Below are 20,774 nucleotides of genomic sequence, written 5' to 3' on the forward strand. Positions count from 1 at the left end.
AGATAATCTTGGAGGTTTTCTCCAACCTCGATTCCTTGATTCCATGATTCTATGATAATACAACGCAAACTCCCATCCAGTTCACAACATGCTACCAAGTTTTGGCTGCAGCAGTAGTAACAAGAGGGGTCCTGCTGCCATGTAAAGATGTTTGATTTAGCCCTTCAGTTGATTTATTCAACTCATTTTATCTACCAACTGGTGGGACTAATAAGTCAACCTCTGTACTCAGCAGACAGGAAGTGACGTACTGAATCAGTGCTTCAATCCTACCTCCTCGAGTTCCTTTCCCCTCTATCATTTCTCCTCAGGCAATCAGACTTGTCTCTTGTGTTCAACATCACCTTGTTGCCAATTGATTGAATTGATTAACAAAGTGAAAAGAATCAGTTACTGCAAGTCCTTCACTTCTCATTGCTGGATGGGAAACAACAGTAAACCACAGAAGTATGCACACAAACCACTGCTGCTACCACAATTTTTTTAAAAGAAGAAAAACCTCCAAATATTGAGCTTAAGCTCACAGCACCCTTAAAACTCAATGGAGGAAGAAATGCCCATCTTAGATTTTCCCCCTGCGCTAAAATTTTCAAAACAAGCACCTTTTCCTTTAAGAAATACCTGTGCCATGCCATTCCATTCCAATCAAAAACACCAAAATCAAAACCTCAGATGCATGGCAGCAGAACCAGGAACCGTGCTTTGCTTCACTGTAACAAGACAAAAGAGGTTCAAAGGCAAATATGTGCTGCTCAGGGTGCCTGAAAATCAGCAAGTATTCCTCTATAACTTCCTTCTATTCCCAAGACACACTCTATAATGGTACCAACTGTGTCTCCACAGCCTTGCAATCATTAGATTTCTGCACATGTGGTATCACATAAAATAATATACTATAAAGGCAGGCAGAAAAAGGCCAAACCAGTCCATAAACTGTAGACATTACTTTAGTTTGATTACTGGAAATTGTAGTAAATTCAGTATCAAGCAAATCTGGTAATCCTGATTAGAAATGAAATCTTTTACCCACAGGAGTGACACAAAAATAGCTTTGCTGCAAGAGAGACTTCATCGAGGACACAGTGGGAATCTGGGATTCTCCAGTAAAGTATGACGACACAGCACGCAATGGCAAATAAATGGACAGAAAGATTTATCCTTCCAAGTCTGAAATACACGCAAGTCTCTTTAAACCCAAGAATATATTTCATAAAAGGAGCTACAAAGTGAGCTTTTTATGAGCTAATCCTTGCAAAGCTTGAAGTACAGAAGAATTTAAAATGCTTGGGTTTTTTTTTTAGCTACATTGTAGCTAAACCACTGCACATCTAGATGTAGCTACGGAGAGCTTTCAGAACACTTGGCTGCATAACTTTGTGCAGGTAAGTGATGCTATGAATAAATATTCAAGCATTTTAATTGCAGTATATCATTAGGCTAGGCAAATCACCACTCAGCTAACTAAAAATTCAGTAGATTTATGTTGTGCTTTTATACCTGGCCAGAGTGGCAGCCCAGTATTCTGCTCTTTGTATAGAGGAGCAGCAGTCTTTTGACTAGAAGCACGTGAATAATTTCTTTTGCATACTGCATTTTAAAACTTCTACTCTTGCCTGTTTTTTTAGTAGTGTGTGCCATAAGAACCAGTATAAGTTATGAAGGTATTGGTGAAATTTTAGTTAACACTTAGGTTTATTACTATTTTGAAATCACATTGGGTTTCAGCTTCTTTCCCCACTGATCTGGAAAACAGGAAAGTCTCCTGACAGAAATTTCAGCAGCCATTAGAAAATGAGAAGGAAACAGACTCGGTTTATTTTTCTTCTGATCATTTGTAATCATAGGCATCCATGAAGCAAGACTTCAAAAAAACAATTCCAAGAAGACACAGGTTAGCAACAGATAGAACTGAACAGTACCACTTTTTGTCAACCACTTGCAAATCTTCAATAAGAAACACATGGTGTTATTAGTAGATACTCTCCTTCACTCCCTCAAAAGTAACCCTGCATCCTAGAAGGGATTTTAACATTAGGTATTCAATCAGAACTGTAGCTTAGAACAATCAGGTTTCTACATTTTTAATATTTCCCCTCATGCTCCATCATTTGTCCTTGGGAAGTTACACCCGTGTGTGACCATTCTCAAGCAGCCAGTTAAAGTACGCTGCAGCTGGAGCTGCACAAACGTTCTCAAATGTTGAACTCATTTGTGTCTCCTTTATGGATGAGAGTGTCCGATAGCTGGCACTGGGAGGTTTCACCCTTGGCATCACTTATGCTATATTACTTAACGCATTTAGGTTTCACTGAAAAGAAGTGGATGAAGAAATGTAGACGATGTCCACCCCCACTGCCTTTGCTACAAGGATAAAGACATTTGTCTCTGCAAATTGATATACTTGCCTATGGGTAAAAGCAAAAACAAGAAAATAGTGGGCTAAGCAAATTAGAATGCAATTACGTTTTTGTTTTTTAAATACTTTAGGGTCAGAAGGCAATTAAAAACCTCTTTAAAAAAATTAAGACATTTTCTATTGGAAAGAGGAAGAACAGCTTTTCCAACTCACCCAAAAGATACCTAACTCAAATCATGGTGCCACCAAGCAATTTTTATTTCTCTTTGAGAAAAACCCTTATCAAAGAGAGGTAAAGAATGAAAACAAGCTGGGAGGGAGAAACCCACAAATGAAAGAAGCCTGTTCCCATGGTACATATAAATATACTTAGTTTAAGACATCCCAACTGCCATTTTAATTTTTCTGTGGCAAACAATTTCATACTCCTCCACACTTTATTTTAGAGAGCAACCTGTATTCCCCTTTACTTTCACTTCCATTCTTTTTGGCTCCCCCTTTTACTGCTGCAGTTTACTGACACCTGCTCTGTGGAGAAGTTTACTTTGGTGGTCACAATATTGATGCTGTAAGTCAACCCCTCCTCTTATTGCATTTAGCAATCAGAGGTGGTAAAAACAAGTGACAATTAGAATAGAGATGCCCTGTAGCTCTTGTATCTCTCATCAACCCAAGAACCATGTTCTTCCTAATGCACAGACGTTCCATTTGGAAACAGATCTTAGTGATGACTGCTAGTGAAGACTGACTTCATTTTCCTGGAATGCGTGTTTGCAAGACCTCAGGGGTACAATTTTCTTGAGTTCTATAATTCACTGGCACAAGAGATAATGTTTGTGGCTGAAGAGAGGGCTCCTTTTACCCGTGTGTGACTGAGAATCAATAGCAGTGAAACCTAAGCTTGCCTTCCATGAAGAGAACATCTTCCACTGATTCCAGCACAGACAACATCACTTCAAGAGAGCTTTCTGATCAGAATTATGCCATGCAACCAATTTATATGATACAAAAACTTATCAAGTTAAATTTCATCAGGACAGAAAATCAATGCTGACTACAGCCACCGAAGGCATAATTCCAATACAACTTACATGCCTCACAAGGTGCATCTTTCATGGAACATACCCTTGGTATTTTCTGCAGGACTCCAATAGCTACTTCACGCCACTCCCACAGCTCTGCTCGATTTCCAGAGACACCCAAGCCTTACTACTCGCCTTTCTGACCATGCAAACTCAAACCCTGTTCATTTATAGTTCATTTATAGTGGTTACTGCTTCCAAGCAGTGGTACAGGACAGGCAGTGCTCACATCCTCACCACCCACATTTCCCTGCGCAATGTGAACACTGCCGTTATGCTGTTTTCGTGACTAGGCTGGTAATAAACTGCAGCAGACAAGAAGCAATTCCACTGTCTGCTTTGCTGCTTCTATTATTAGAATAGCAACTCCAAAACTGAAGAATGGGATGGAGTGCTGAAATCCTTCTGAAGTACCTCGAACTCATGAGTCAGACCATTTGCAGACAGAGCAAGCTGCACAGCGCGTTCCTCCCCAGTGACAGATAAAATACATTAAGCATTAACTACCCAGAGGAACATCAATGCATTTGTGAACTAATATAATATCCTGAAGCTCTAATACCTAACATACTGCAGATGTTGTAATGGACAGAAATGCTGTTTGTTTGAAGCCTAGAAGGAGAGACAAAACAACAGGGCACCGTTTCAAGTTTTTTGTTGCCTTTGAAGAATAATTCTTCAATTTTTAATGCGAGAAATGAAACACCAGAACAAGGAAAGGTTATTTGGACACATCAAAAAATTAAAAAAAAAAATTAAAAAAAAATCAAACAGACTTAAATATTGAAGAAAAAAATTGCAAGGAATTTCAAATCACACAAAACATGATCTAGATAGAAACATACTGTCTCCAAGGTCTTAGAAGAATCTGAACCAACAATAAGCACGCTTCAGACAGACCGTTATCGCTTCACTTTGTATTTAAAGCTGACAGCACCATTTTGGTCACTCCTAGTCACATCGTGGAAAGAAATTTCATCAATCCGTGTTTAAAAACGTGGATTTCCAACATTACTGAAGGCATACAGTTCATAGCACTGCCTTTCAGATTTTACAAAGCAAAAGGAGAATCATAACTGAGAAAAATCAAGAAGACTTTTGCTGGCTAAAAGCCTCTGAACATTTGAGGAAGGTCAAAAAGCCACAACACTGTAATGACAGAAGCAAATAAACACGCAGCACAAGCACTAAAGAGACTGTGAATAGGGGGAATCTCTGTTAAGTTCTTAAACAAATCAGAGCCATAATTTTCAGCTTACCATGACATGGCAAGAAAGAAATCTGCTGAAAGTCACAAGGCCACAAGACTGCTCATACAAAAAAAATTATCCTGAAAAATTTTTGTCCACTCATGTTCTCCTGCTCCCTAGGAAGACAGTGACGATTTGAAACCACAGCCATCAAAACACACAAGATTTTCTACCAGTTTGCACTTTGCATCATCCAACCCCAGAGTGCAGACAAGAATAGAAATACTGCAGTCAGTTCCTTACATTCAGGATATCTTTACGAAAATTTCCACATGTCTGAGCTGGGGAACTTGTTTCCTCCTGGATTCTAGTTAGAAAAAGTGAGGTGGGTTCCTCTCTGCATACAATCAGAAAAGAATGAGAAATTAAAAAAAAAGGAGGAAAGGGAAAGTTTAATTTACAACACAAAAAGGGCATATGACAGCCTGAAAGTCAGTATGCTGACACTTGAGTTTTAAGATGGAAAGCTGTTGGAGACAAGATCATCCTCTTCACAGCCCAAAGTCCAGCTTCACATATTCACGTGCAACCTGAATGATGGGACAGAGTGCACCCCCTGCACAACTGCTACACGTCTGCAGACAGCACAGAGCTGGTCAGAGGTACTGGAATGCTCTACTGCTGCTGCTCACGGGGATCTGAGCAGGCTGAAGAAGTGAACTCACAGGAAACTCACCAAGGTCAGTGAGGGGTAGAGGCAAGTCCTGTACCTTGGGAACAGATTTGCAGAAAAAGCCCCTGGGGTCCTGGACAGCATTCAGAAGAGCACTGCCAGCAGGTGCAGGAAGCATCATCCTTCCCCTCCACTCAGCATTAGGGAGGCTGCTCCTGGAGCCCTGGGTAAGGAAAGAGTCCAGCAAAGGGCCACTGAGGTTGCTGAAGGACTGGAGCATCTTTCAAAGAAGCAGCTGAAGGAAGTGGGACTGTTCAGCCTGGAGGGGAGAAGGCTCAAGGAGCGCTGTCTTATCCATTTATAAAAACCTGATGGGGGTGCAGGAAGCAAAGTAATGAAGACTTAGCCAGTCTCCCTCCTGTGGTATCCAGTAACTAGATGAGAGGCAACAGGCACAAACCAGAATACAGGAAATCCCACTTCAACACAAGAACAACAACTTTCTCACTGTGAAGATGAACTCTGACACTGACATAGTTTGCCCAGTGAGATTATGAAGTCTCCATCTTTGAAGCTGTTCAAAATCTGAGTGGACATGGAGCTGGCAACCTGCTCTTGCTTGCCATGCTTTAGGCAGGGGGTTTGGCTACAAAATCCTCAGAGGCCATTCCAACCTCAACAACTCTGTAAGCTACAATCTCATACCAGGAGGGAAAAAAACCCAAACAATTAACAGAATTCTTTCATATCAGATACCAACAGCTACAACAGACCTTACCACTTTACCCCATGGCATGAAAAGGAACAGTCTTTACAGTCACAAGGCATGTTTAAATAAAAGTGAGCAAGGTTTTCCTGTCTTACTGCTGCAGAACTGCAGCAAAGATGTAAACACATGTGCAGAATAATTCAGTCCTTAATTATGTGAAATGCAGAATACGATTAACCTGGGATCATAAGAACCTGGCAAAAAATGTGAGTCCAGCCATTGTATCCCTGTTAGAAAGTCTTGAGATATTTAGGCAAAGATATAGAGAACTTCAGATTTTCATCTGTATCTTTATCTATAAGAGCAAATACAGCAAAGTAAACTACTCTATTGAGACTGTTTTGTCTGACATCAAATACCAAGCATGTGGGCAGTTGCATCCAATTTAAGCAACTTTTGGTTACTCCAACACCAAAACATTCAAATTACTACTTAACATTCAGCAATTGGCCACCTACTTAAATGCAAAACTTAAAGACTGGAGTAGTAACAAGTAAACAAGAAGGCTTGCACACCTCCTTCTGCACTATAAAATGGGAGGGCCTCCATTATTTTCCATGTCCTCTTTTTCCAAGATTTGCTATTTTCCCTACTAGCAAGCTGCTCTAATACTTGAGAAGCAAAACAAAGCCACCACAAGATCATATAGGTATCTGTGCTGGTCATAAAAAAAATGTAAGCAGAGGAGGCAGGACAGCTCAATCAGAGATATCAGGAGAAGCAACAACAGTGGACCCAAACCAACCCTCATGGATCTGTGGTCTGCTAGGCTGGAAGAGTTGCCTGGCAAGTTTCCTTCAGCCCAAAGCACAGAGCATAACCTGGACGAGCCACCCAAGTTGCCTCTAAATGGATGAGTTGCTTTAAAACAAAGTAAAAACAAACAAAAAAACCCTTGTTAGAAATGTTGTGGTCTTTAGACCACAGCAAGCATGGTATTCTGTATTTTAGTGCTTCAGAACGTGCCAAAAACATGCAGCTTCCCACTCTGCAGAACCACTGTTTGGGCAGGGATGGGGTGACAGCTGTTTGATTTGCTAGCAGGTTTTGAATTTGGGGAAAACAAATGTTTAGAAAATAGGGAATATATCTTCTAAGAGAGCTCTTTGAAAGCACACCTCAGACACAACTCAGCTGCCGCATCTAACAATAACCTGAGCTGTCTTCCAGCAGAGTCATCTGCCTACACGGCAGATTCCACCTGGGGGCATTATCACAGGCTACAGTACTATTACTGCTGTTTCCTTTTGAGTCACTGGCAACGGTATGCATTACTAATTTGATGCTGCTGCTTGTCTTCCCAGATGTGAAATTCCCTGTGAGGCCAGAAGAGAGTCATTCATAAGTCAATTCATTTCCATCAACTGGTAAGGACACTCAAAAAGTACAGCTAGTCAACAGCACTCCCTAGAAAACCTCATCCACAAAGGACTAGAGCACGCCTCCGTAGTCGGGTTTCATGGCAGACATCATCCAGAGAACACACCAAGGTTCACAGCCCTAAGAGGATACTTCTCAGATTGTGTAACCAACACCAAGCATCAGTAAACCCAAACCAACGGTGTGAAAAATGCCTTTAGGGCAATGGTCTATGCAAAGCAAATGACTTGTGAAAAATTACTCCTGTTTCCTCCAGAGAGGAAAATGCCCCTTTCAAAGCAGGGGGAGTGGCTGAAACCTGCTTTGCAGCCTCAGCTGTTAAATTTGAGGACCTTGATCGAGAAAAACAAGAGAAATGCAACAAGCAAACTAGCTGGTCTAGTGCCAGCTGCCTGAAGCAAACAACCAACATGCCTTCCTACAGGACCACAGCACTCCCATCACTTCCACACAGCTGTGTGACTGCTTACACAGACTTGTGTGCCTCAACCTATGAGGAGTCAGAAATGTTTCTTCATATCATGGAAGTAGTCTGCAATACGCAGTCCAGAAAAATGGACAAAGATTCCATTCTGAAAGAAAAAAGGTGCCCACAAGACTGAAGCAGCCTTCAAGAAAGTGACTGGGCAAAAATGCAATTCTGTTTCAGGACTTAAAAAAGAGCAGTAGCAGAGCCCAGTGGCTGCAAATAAACAAGAAACAGGTAAGAAGATGAATGTCACCAGCAGGTTTAATCAAGTACTCTTTGTTTCTCATGGTCCTGGAGATGCTAACTAGCAATGTCTTCCCTTTGTGGAAGACATTTCCATTTTTAAAAGCAAGTTCTAAATTACTGGATATTTTTGGGACTATCAATTTTTCAGAGCACTATGAGAGCTTCTTTCAGGTAAGAGGCACGCAGAATGTAGAAAACTGTTGCTGGACTGTACAAGGAGGGAGAGCACTTTCTCATAAGAAATCGATAAAGCACAGTATTCCAGTGTGCTCATATTAAAGCTGCGGTGCCCCATCCCTGCAGGTGCTCAAGGCCAGGTTGGATGGGACCCTGAGCAGCTGAGCTGGGGGGGCAGCCCTGACCACAGCTGGGGTTGGGACTGTATGGGTTTTGAGGTCCCTCCCAACCCAAATCAGTCTGTGATTTCAAATTATTAGAAAATGCTGTTGATGCTTCCTGTTATACAACTGACCTTTTCCAGCACAACTTAAATATAGAATAAAAAAATCTCACCGAATGCACTCAAAGAAACCTTACTTTTTAGATTATCTCTGTTATGTGGCCCATGTGGGAGGGGGAAGAGGCCATTCTGTGCCTTTATTTACTGTATCCCTGCAGGGACCTCAGAACTGAGGAGCTTGTCTCCACTTGGAGGGCGCTGACCAGTTAAAACTTCTCAATTTAGTCAATTCCAGCCAGAAAAAGAACAGCTACTGAGTGCCTGAACAATCATGGGAACAGACATACACATTCACACAACGTATTTTGAGATTGCAGAAATAGCATAATCAAAAACTCAATATCCACAAAACGTAAAGCTGGGTGCTAATCAAGCAGCGGCAGCGTTACCCTCTTGTTCTCCACATACCTTTGTGCCAACCCCCCGCTGTTAAAATGGGCTAAGCTCGCCATGCTACAAAGCAGAACCAAGTCATTGGACATTTTCAAGTTGCAGCATGGTGGGCCAAACTTAACAATGAAAGGCATGCAAAGAACCAAGAAATAAATGGTTACAGATGGAAGGAAGCGCAAGCACAAACCTTCTAATGGAAGCCTTAAATGCTTTCATTATTGGCCTTCCATGGGCTTTATTCAGCTTCTCACACATGCCACAACAGCCTTAAAAACAACAAAGTCAGAACATGAACAGAACTACAAACATTTCCCTTTGGGCTTCTAAAACATCATCTTCATTTTTTTTTCAAATAATGTTGCTTACAAAGGCTGGAGGAAAAATGACGTTTTGTTACCACAAACGTAATCCAAGTAAATTAATTATAAAACAATAAGAAGTTAAAGATGCAGATGAACACAATGGCATATTCCTATATTCAGTTTTACATCTATGGAAGTTCTGCTATTAAAACACAAGGCCACAGTAAGTTTGAAAAGCATGCTGAAAGGTGTATGACAACTACTGGAGCTGGGAAATGCATCTAGTACTTCTGCTGGCATCACACAGCAAACAATCCAAACTAAGTATCTTAATTTATTTAAATTTACCCCAGATTATCCTGTGGCAGCACAGGGACACTTGAGAAGAAAGTGTGTAACCACATTTCAGGTAAACAGAAGTCTTGTTTATTATCAGAAAATCAGAGGTGACACCTTTCAGGGCATGCACAGGCTGTCCCAAAAGATGTGAGATTAGGAGGAAAAGCATTCTCACTCACTCTTGCTGATGTACCTCGAAGCAGCAAAAGAAAGTTTACTGTTCCTGATTTGAAAAAATACAGTTAGTTGTCTGGCATGTGCTACTATTACAGAACAAATAATCCTCTTACATCTGCTCACTACTGCAAAAAAACATCTTGGATTTGCAGATGAGCGCTACCAAGAGTTTCTGCAGTACTTTTAATGGACTCCAGTTCATTCAAACATTCTTACTGGCTGGCTCTAAGACCTATCCCCCACACTCAGCACACAGCCCTGGTAGCACAGCACTCAGTATACTTCTCTATGCAATACCCAGGTCCCAGCTGCTGCAGTGCTGGTCATCAAGGCTTCTCTTCCTCTCTTCCCCAAGTAAAGAAATAACGAGTCCACATCTCTCAGATCAACAAGTTCTCCTAAGAGCTAAAAAATGACCACAGAAAAATGCTGGGGGCAGAAAAAGAGAGAATGGACTACCATACACATCAATTAAAAATACAGTTTTGCTGGAGAGTGGTTTCTCCAGAGGGCACCAGTAAAGGGACCAAACAACAGGGCTGTGAAAGAGACTGTGGAAACACACGTCTCTATTTCAAATACAGAAAATGAGCTATAAACGCAAATAAACACGTCAAAATTCTATTTTACAATTAAATGATTAATGTGAATACTCCTAAGGCTGTTGATATCAACAAACACTGTAAGTACATTATACGCAGTGTGTTGAAAGTTACAAGCATCTCTGCTTACTCAGGAAGCATATGTAGGAATTCTTACAAATCATTCCTTCCCCACACAAAAAGAGAAGTGGGCAAAAATAAGTGTTTGGACCATAAAAATCTAACACAAGCACAGAGCAATTTTGGTTAATACGTTCAAACATCACATTCTACTTATCCACTTATCTACTTATCTGAACCCTCCGACATCTGGTCAAAGAAACCCTGCCTCGAAACACAACTAGCAAGCAGTCAGACAATGTTTTGGCAAAGCATCATAGGGGCAGCAACGGGGCAGAAAAAGGAAGGAGCACACTACCTGTAATAGTTTGTTCTTTGCCACAGCAGCCACCCAAATTAGCCTTCCTGTGGTGACGCACTGTGACACCACCCGTGGTTAAATGAACTCAGCACTGCAATTTAGCTTTTAAGTTTCAGAAGGCTGTTTAAACATTTGTAATATTTGCAGTAAAGGGGAAACAAGAAGAACAAAAAAAGTGTTTCAATATTTTCTCTCACAAAAGCATTTCTTTAACCTATAAAAATCTTGTTAAACTTCAGAAGCCTGAGGTGGACATCAGCTGATCATCTAAATATACCAAAGAGAACAGAACTATCTGGATAAAGACACTGCTGATGTAACATTCCATCTGTAGATTATTAGGTTAGAAGACTGCAGTATTAGGTTTGGTGATATAAATAGAAGAGTCTCAAATACCAAAAATACTCCTCCATTAGTTTTCATGTAATCCAATGTGCGGAAGAGGCTTAACAGACATTAATATTAACCATACCTTCATCTGAAAACATTTTAACAAACATAAACTAAACTTCACAGGTTCCTTCATGGAGTATCAGCAGATAGGCAGTCTATGGTTATGTTTGTTTCCAAGTAAAGCCGTTGCTAGGAGGAACAGAAACTGAATTTTATGCCAGAGGTAAGCGCAGGAAATAAAAATGGGTACATTATCCAAATGAAAAGAATGCATTTGAAAAGGAAACTGGCAGCCATCAGAGCTGGAATATTGCCGGGCCATCTATATGTATAATTTAAGCATTCAAAACAGACCAGACAGGTACACATTTCAAGTGGCCACCTCAGTAATGCAATGCTTACACGCAGCTGCTCAATGGCACAGAACCCTACTGGACAGATGATCACTGCTCACCACCTGCATCGCTGCTCTCTTCCAGGTCTCTGCAAATACACCTCAAACCTCACGTTTCCAAGTACCTCTGGGTCAGATTTGTCACTGACTTCTCTTTGGTTCTGCCCTGTCCACAGCCACCTGAGCACCACTGCTCTGTCCCCAGAGCTGTAGTTATGTTACCATCCTTCAGGTTCTCTTTTCAGGGCGCAATGCCAACTCATTTTTTATTGTGGAAAGATGAGTGGAAAGTCTTAAATCCCAATACTTTAAGATCTTTTTTCTACCATATCCTTTTTCCTGATGTTAAGACTGGACAGCTGTCTCTGCATACCTTTCAGATTTAAAAGGCTATGATAACCAAGGTGAACTAAACATCTCCCAGAGGAAAGGACGCTGCTTTCTGTCTGCCACTGCCAGACTAACCAATTAGTCTGGAAGCTGCAAAATTAACAAAGCCAGGTTTCCCAAACATTTGCTGTCTAACCTTCTTCTCTTCAACATGCTGGACAAGATAGTGCCAGCAATGCAACAAACGCAGAACCTCCCTCCTTTGTGCTGGTTGGTGGTGCAGCAGGTGTCCAATGAGACATACCATGGCCAAATTCTGCCTACTCTGTCTCCAGCTGAGACAGTAACTCAGGCCTCAATTCTCAGCTCATCTGCGAGTCTCCCCCCAAACTCCCAGAACATCGTCCTCTCTGAAATCAGAACCATCTGGTCAGCTGTAGAGAAATTCGTGAGTAGGCAAATCAGAAGTGTGGGACGGCTGACAGAAAGAAGAACTGTTAAACAAGGAGCCTCATCCATCCCACGAGGCAGCTATACTAAAATTACCGTCATGCTTATCTACATGTATGATAAATTATACAGGTATCCAGATTACCTTTAAAAGGCGTTCAGTGGCCCACTCCAAGCACCACACAAACACAATTGATGTTTAAATTAACCAAAAGTATGTTTCTCAGTGTTGTCACTTTTCCCCCAATCTGGTAAGCAAGCACAGACACTACAGACTTTCACTGTGCACCCTTGGGATCTTGGGCTGCTAGAAAACAAATGAAACGAAATTAAAAAAAAAAAAGAAAAAAAACCCACACCAAGACAAGATCCTCCCTTTCACCGCCAAAAACCCACATCCATAAACACTCATATCACTGTCCTCCTACTGATTCAACTCTCTAGTGCCCACATCCTCTCAAACAGCAGCAGCACTGCCCCTTGCTCGCCTAAAAGCCTGGTTTTAGTTCTAACTGAGCGAGAAGCAATAATAAAGCCACTAATCTTTCCTTTGCCCCTTCTTTAAATTGCAGTATTGAAATGCCACCCTAAACTAGCTTAAACAGTTAAGACTCATAAAACAGGTACAATACTTTGCCCTTTAAAACTATAACTTTTAAACAAAAGGTTTTGAGATGATGCTGCATGACTTAAGAACTAATACCACTGACCCTACTTAACCTGCACAGTAAAGTATTTGTGAAAAAATATAATGAAAATATTTAAGGAAATAAAAAATAAAAAAATCAGGCACTGCTGCCTTACTAAATCTTAAAAGATTTAAATTTGTTAGTTTCTAATGGTATCAAAAAATCCCCTTCTTCACACAGAGGTGAAGAGATTGCACTTCTGCTCTGCTCTGCACAGGAAACAGAATCATTAAGTTGTTCAATTCAAGTTTAGTGGTGAATGGAATTCTCTGATTTGATTTCAGCTTCCATTAATGAAATGCTTGACCCTCTTGGAGTCCCCTTCTTAATTCTCAAATAGCTTTAAAATATCCGAGACAAGAACAGCAAAGAGCAAAGCTGATATTTTCATTACTGTCCTTGTTCTTAATATACTTTAATTACACAGTGTGTACTGAGCCAGAAGTTTCTCTAAGCTCTCCATCGTTACACTGATCTCTTCCTTATGCTGCTGCTTTCCTGAAATGTTCATTACTTTGGACTGTTCAACACCAAACAACTTCTGCAATTTGTTGGCCATTCACATAGCTTAACTACATGCAAAGTTCTTTACAGTCCTTTCTGCAGCTCACAAACTCCAACAGCCAAGTATACAAAACTCACGAGGAACCCCACTGCTAACCTTTCATTAAAATGAACACTGGCCTTTTTATTCCCTAACCAAGCAGTCTTCAGTTCACGATAGCTCCTCACTCTCACTCTATGCTTCATTTTCTTCTCTGAAGAAACTCTGCAGAAGGCACTTGGACAGTCTAAATAACGATAACCACTTAACAGGACAGAAGAAGAAAGTGAAGAAGTCTACTTCAACGCCGTTTTAATCACATATTGCAGCCCAATGTGTCCAAATACTGCAGCAAAAAAGGCAGCAGGTAGTTTTTATCGTGAATCAGGGCCGTGATAAAGATCACACAATGCTTAAAATATTTGGCAATACTGAAGTGGTGGTGTGAGCATGAAACTGAAAGCTGGGACCAGGCTTTGCTGGGGCACTCCCTGTTTGAAAAGCTTGTATGGGGAAAAGAATCAAAATACATCCTTGTACACAAAATCCATCACCAGTGCCACAGAGCACTTTTAGGAATGCAAACGTATTGGCCTTACTTATTCCAGTAATTGCATACACGAATGGCTGGACTATTATCTCAAGTGAGGCAACTGCAACAGCAGTGCAATTACATGCCTACGCAATCCTGCGTTTGACATGTCATCTTAAGCATTAGTTTATATTCACTGTAATAAACACAGGCAGATTACATATCTTGGGAGTTGTATTTTGGCTCAGTTCATGCTGGAAAGTTACACCACTAAACTTATACCCCATCAAGATTTTCTTAACTGCCCAAGCTCACTAAGGTTGTACAACTCTTCTACTTTCGAGGTTGTGTTTTCAGCTGCTTAAGACCTTGCCAAACTAACCCATGTCAAGACTTCCTTGCTTCTCACACACACCCAACAGAGAAAGTGATAGATTTCATTTGTTTGAGTGGAATTAAAAAAAAAAAGTAATTTATCAGAACAAGTTGTCAGAGAAAAGTATCCTTTATTCACATTAAACATTCAGTGTTGTCTCTAGTTTTCTTGAAAAGTTCTGAGATTCTTGTGCTTTAAAACAGTCAAATTAAATATGAGAATAAGCAATTGCATCTCTGATGTCAAGGTGTCATTTATGATATGTTCTAGTATGGACTCAATCACACTGCTTAAGTGGGGAAAAAATTTCCTCCTTCAAGCGCAAAGAATTGATGCATAAAGGATTTGACTCCCTAAGATTCCATTCTACCTCCAGATCGGAGCTGGAATAACTGTTCCCACAGTAACTTCACGTGGTTTCTAACAGCCTACCTACCATCAAGAAAAAGAACAAGAAAAGGCACAGAGACATCTCTCAAGTATTTAGTCATACCCTTCCAGGCACTTAACCAGCAATGCTAGGGGGAGTAAGATGACTAGCATGCATAGATACATTAAAAACAATGTCATGACTAGAAGAAGCAGAAGAGATGAAGACATATCCTAAAAATAGAAAACCTGGCCACGAGCAGGAATACAACGCTGGTTGAGAAGCATTCCATGGGCATTCCTGGAGCTAAGAGTAAAGAGCTTCCCCTTCACATCTTTCAGTAAAAGTTCTCCTTGGTAATGTCACGCTTACTAACCTTAGGCAGACATAACAACTTGTTACGCTCGCAACATCTTGTTTTATCCAGATCAGGTGAAACACAGGAGCAGACACTAACCCACACTGAGAAAGAAGCAAATGGCAACAAACAACAGAAATATCACAGGCGAAAAAAAACGGTGTGTGCTTTTACTCTAAGTGCTGTGCCAGAAGGCAGGAGCTTTCTAAAAATAAAACTTAGAGAGCATTTCTATAGCTAATCTTTTGGAATGACCCTTAATAGCTAAGTGATACAACAGGAAAAAGAGAGAGAAGCTTTGCTGCTTTTGACACATTGCTGACACTACATGAAAGAAAGAACTATGGTGAAGCCTGTACCAAAAGTGAGAGAGGGGAATTTCCTGGTGATTTTACATATGATTAAAATAGGTCCAGGGTCACTGTAAGAACCCTTCACAAACACAGACCTCACTTGCACAAAGCAGACAGTGAGTTCACTGTACTCCCCAGTGCATCTTACGCAATGACACAATAAGCCTTTGCTCTGAGGCCGTGGCAGAAGCAGTTCCAATGTCCCTAACTCGTTCAACTCTGACCTCTTCTTATCAAGGCAGCTCACAAGCTGCATATAAACTTCCTCTTACAAAATAAATTCAAATTTCCCAGTTCGATCTCAGCCTAACCTATGCAAAAGTTACATACATCTCTATCAGAGAAAGCTGCACTCAAGTCAGGAATCACCAAGAAACTCAATACAAAGGAATACAGCCTCCTCCTGGTATGTCCCTATCCAAACCTGAAAGTCACATCAGGTACGTTCGCACATTCAAACAAGAACAGTCTTCTTTCTTCATTTTACACACTGCTTGTCCTCAGAAATACGTGTGCATTTGCTTTCCTACGCCTCACAGCAGTGACCATTCCCAAACCCAAATACTGTCAATTAAAAATCATCCTGCAGCAACAAAGCAGGGTAGGAAACAATGGCAGGGAAAAGCATGCAGATGCACCTCCTGAAATAACACCCCACGCCCTATTTGGTGCAAAAAAATGTACTTTATCTCATCTGCTGTTTCCCAACTTGCGTTGCACTTCCTGTTGGAGAGGGGCTGGCCGGCCATGACAGGCAGTGCAGACAGCACACATCACCTGTGCCAGGGAGGTGTGATCACAACTCCATCTGTGCCCATCGCTGTTCCAGAAGACCAAAATATTCTCATTCTTTAAAGATTAAAGGAGTTGAGTCTGGTGACTGATGAAAGAGAAACTAAGAACGTTATGAATCAGAGAAAAAAAAATGGATGACTGCTGAAAAAAATGATATACTGGTCACCACTTAATCTTACATAAATGTCAGCCAATAAATTTTAGATCACTTGAGTGGAAAAGAGGAAAGACAACTAGAAACCCAAATCACAATTTTACTCTTCCTGTCAGAACATCAAGAAATGAGGAAACAAAAACTCTCCTCCCTTGACAGAACTGCAATATTCTCACAGAGACTACTTAAATGTCCCTACTGACTGCTGCAGAACAGTACAGGCAGTACCATTTGATCAGTTTAGATCCTTGCCTGCAATACCAGCAAGCACCCTCACACCACTAAGGTGCTTTCGGCACAGCAGCAGAGGTATATTACTGTTCCTGTCACCAACCTGCCCAACTTGACTGAGAAACTGCACGAGCTGGCAAGTGGCTGAACTCAGTGGCACTGAGTTCTCACAACAGGATCCTCTCCTGAGATGCACACAACCCCACTGACTGCAGGGGACACTTCTCCTGAATGTCAGAGGAGGACTGACAGCAGCTGCTTCTGGAGGACACTCACCATCACCAACTCCAGGAGGTGTTCAAGGCCACACCGGATGGGCCAACCTGATCTAATGGAGGTGTCCCTGTCCACAACATGGGGGCTGGAACTGGAAGGTCTTTAAGGTCCCTACAACCTTAGAGCAAAGCACAAGATCAGTATTCCAATTATCTGGACTGATGACTGTGTAGAGGCTTATAATTAGAATATTAAAATGTCAGGATCTCAAGCTAATGGTAGCTGCTGCAGTTAGCAGGAAAAGAGAACAAAACAGCGTGTCTAAGCATTTTTAAGCCAAGCCAGGTTCTCTTCTAGCAGCCCTAACTATTTTTAGAGATCTGATTAGATGCAGGGTTATTAAACTTTAGTCAGTAATAGTCACTGACCTGAAGAAGTTCAAACGCAGAAGATAGTTTATAGAAGTAGTTTCATAGATGAGCAGGAAGTCATTGGAAATTCACCTCCACAGACATGCTCCGTCTCCCTCCCATCTCATCTATGGCACTATTTAGCAGCTTTTGTTCTATTTGCATGCTAAATGAAAAATTATAGTACAGAAAAAGGTACTTGCCACAAAGGATCAAGCACTCTCAAGGTTGCTTTTTTTAGACTGCGTCTTCCAACAAATGCAGGAAAATACTGAGAAGTGTTATTCAAAGGTGCCTTTCAAACACACTAATGCGCCGATTCTGAGTGTCCTAACTGAACAGCTCCTACAACAAGGATTGCACATTTAGACAAAAAAGCCTTAAAAAATGTGTGTAAGAGTTGTAAGAACACCCTTCTGCAAACTGATGAAATAACACCACTAGATGTCTAAACATTCTTCATGGACAGATACTCATTTTTCCTTTCGGAAGACATATGACACAAAAAGACGAGGGAAAGAAGAGGGATCTTTACAACCTCTGTTCCCATGCCTTTCTCTGTTTTGCTTGTCCGGTTCTACAGTCTCTCTTTACATAACATCAAGTTCACGTGCAAGCAGGAACACCTACATTAATCAAAAAGAACACGTCAGAGCTGCTGATGTAGACCCAGATCACGCATTTCTATAACAAACCCTCTGGGATCCTAACTCACAGGGTTATGCGGAGGTGGGAGAAGGGCAGACCTAGTTCATGAGTTTTCCTCAGCTGTTCCAGCTTTACTCAATAAAGTATACCAACAAGTTATGCAACAGCAGCAAAGCCAAGAAGGAAAAAACTAACACTCACCACATTGTCTTCATTTGGTGTTGAGCCCTCTCCCACACATCACACACAATCTTACAGAGGCTATTAAAAAAAAAAAAAAAGCAAACCAACCTGCCCTAAATCTAGTTTGCAGGCTGAAGTCCCTTGTTATAACGTCACTTCTTACCCAACAGATGATCCAAGACTGGAAGTGGAAAAAATGAACAGAAAATAAAAATAGAAACACACCTTCAAAACAAATGAAGCAGATCATTACTATCAATTAAGAGATGGGCAAACTTATTTAGCTGGCTAACCCAAATCAAGATGAAATATAAGAATAATAATTCATGTCACTAAACCACTCTGCTATCCCAAAAAATGAAAAATCCTTCATCTTCTTACTGAATCCATGTATACCTACAATCCTATATTTACTTTTACAAAGATGGAATATAATGAAGGTCTATCTTCAGTTTAACTTTGGAATTCAAAACAGAAAACTTCTGGTGCAGGGTCTCTTTCAAATGTAGCACCGTTAAGGCTCAGACACCAGCTGTAAAGGGATTGTTTCCAGGTCTGTTCTGCTCGTGGTGCTGAGCGCTGACAGGGGTAAAGAAAGGAAGGGCAAGGAAACAAGCTATTCTTGTTATTTCAGTAAAAACAAAAACAAAAAACAACCACACTGATGTCTTCATATCAAATAAGAACACATGTTCAAACTGACTTTGAAATTTGAAATAGTGTTTGCTTAAAATTCTCTCCAGATCAAAAGTTGTACTTTATAGGGAAAAGTGAAGAGCCACCTTACCCATAGACCATCCCAGAAACACTTCTGTGTAGCTGAATGACACGTCATACAAGCACACTAAGACATTTCAAGACTGTAAAACAACAAAGGATTTTTGCAAATTGTCAAGCTACATCAGCAACACCATTCAACAGCTGCTTCAGGAGGACTTGAGGATATGCAGACCATGCTAAGACCGCTCTCCAAGCAGTAGGCAAAAGAAACCACACAGTTCTGCAGTCAGCAGTAGAGCTATCCCAAAGAAACTGCCTTCAGGACTGACAACCACGTTGCCATGGGATGACAGCTTGAATTTTAACTAGCACACTCAACGTATGCAGCATACCCCAGGATGTATGCTGTATGACTTTAACATTACCGTTATGCTCATAAACTTTCCCATTTCCAATTAATAATGCACACGACACCTTGAAAGTCAGTCCGTCCTTCCGGAAAGACTTTTTGCTTAAAGGCATAAGCAGACTTTCAAAAACATACCTGCCACTGCAAATACTATGTGGACTTCTTTTAATGAGCAAATATAAACATGTAAAAAGATTTTCAAAACAGCACATCTGGAAAAGCTTGAGTTGTACGAGGCAAGGCAGTTTTGAAGCAGTGCAACGTTGCGACAGTTCTAGCCCAGCAGACCAGAGCCTAGCTTGCTGCTGCCACCATCTCCTTAAGAAGAACTGGAAGCTCACCTAAAGAATCCACAGAAACCTTGCACATCTCAGAAGGGTACGTGACAGGGTACAAAAAGGCACCGTGTCACAGAAGCTTCAGCTCTTGTAGTCTAACAAAAATGGCTCCGTCTGGGACAACACTGACATCCTGACTAACTGGGAGTCTGACCAGACTCCAGAGCTGTGTGTTGCCATTCCTTTTTTTCCTTGTTTATATGGACAAGACCTGCAGGTGTAGCCTGGGCAGAAGAGAGGGAAAGAATTTTAAGAGGGCTGCTCATGGTTTGCACTCAGTAGATTCAGTCCCTTCCAGGGTCTCAGTACACACAGATTTGACGGCTGTTTTCTTGCAGGAAGTGCAGTAGCCAGGATGAAAATCAGTGCGCTCAAGACAAGACTAGAGCCCTCCTTAGTATTCCAGTTCAGTCCTTCACCTTAAGGGACTATGAATACTAGCAAGTGAAAATAAGTTTGATCATCACCATACAGCAAGCATACAGAGGGGAAAAAAAATCCCTACAGGTTCTGTAATTAGCTCTGCTAACAGTAAATGAAGAGCCATACAGACAAGAAGCACCGCGCATCGCTAGTTCTGTGCAAAAGGCTCCCTGTTTCCCTCCGTTCTCACACAGCAGAGAAGACAGTCACTGTTGAAAGACCAGAAGACCTACGCTTCGCAGGCGAGCTCCATGCCAAACTTCATAGCTGATGTCCTGACAGTTTTAAGCAGAGATAATTTAGAGATGCATGCACTTAACAAGGAAAGTTTGGACATACTTGAAGTTTGGCTCTGTCAGCTATGTGCACAGGACAAATCAAAACTCTGTGAAAGATGTGTACCTTTTTTACATAATACTAAACCAAAGCGATGAGGACACGCAATGCAAAAAAAGCATTTCTGATCATATCACAACAAAGTACCGAATGAGAAACTCTATTACTTAACACACAATAAATCTGTACTGATGATTAAGAAAACGTTTCAGGTACGCTCAGCATCTCAATCCAGAGAGACCCCTGGAAGAGAAACACCCCTA

At 41.1% G+C, this 20,774-nt stretch overlaps 1 protein-coding gene across 1 annotated transcript in view; it reads right to left on the minus strand.

Moving 5' to 3' along the window:
• Positions 1 to 20,774, minus strand: part of LPGAT1 (lysophosphatidylglycerol acyltransferase 1) — a 58,139-nt gene that overhangs the window by 36,573 nt on the left and 792 nt on the right. The gene's annotated exons all lie outside the window — the stretch shown is intronic.

Source organism: Centrocercus urophasianus, unplaced genomic scaffold, assembly GCF_019232065.1.
Source record: "Centrocercus urophasianus isolate 14NV4802_14NV808 unplaced genomic scaffold, USGS_Curo_1.0 seq_10, whole genome shotgun sequence".
Taxonomy (NCBI): Eukaryota; Metazoa; Chordata; class Aves; order Galliformes; family Phasianidae; genus Centrocercus; species Centrocercus urophasianus.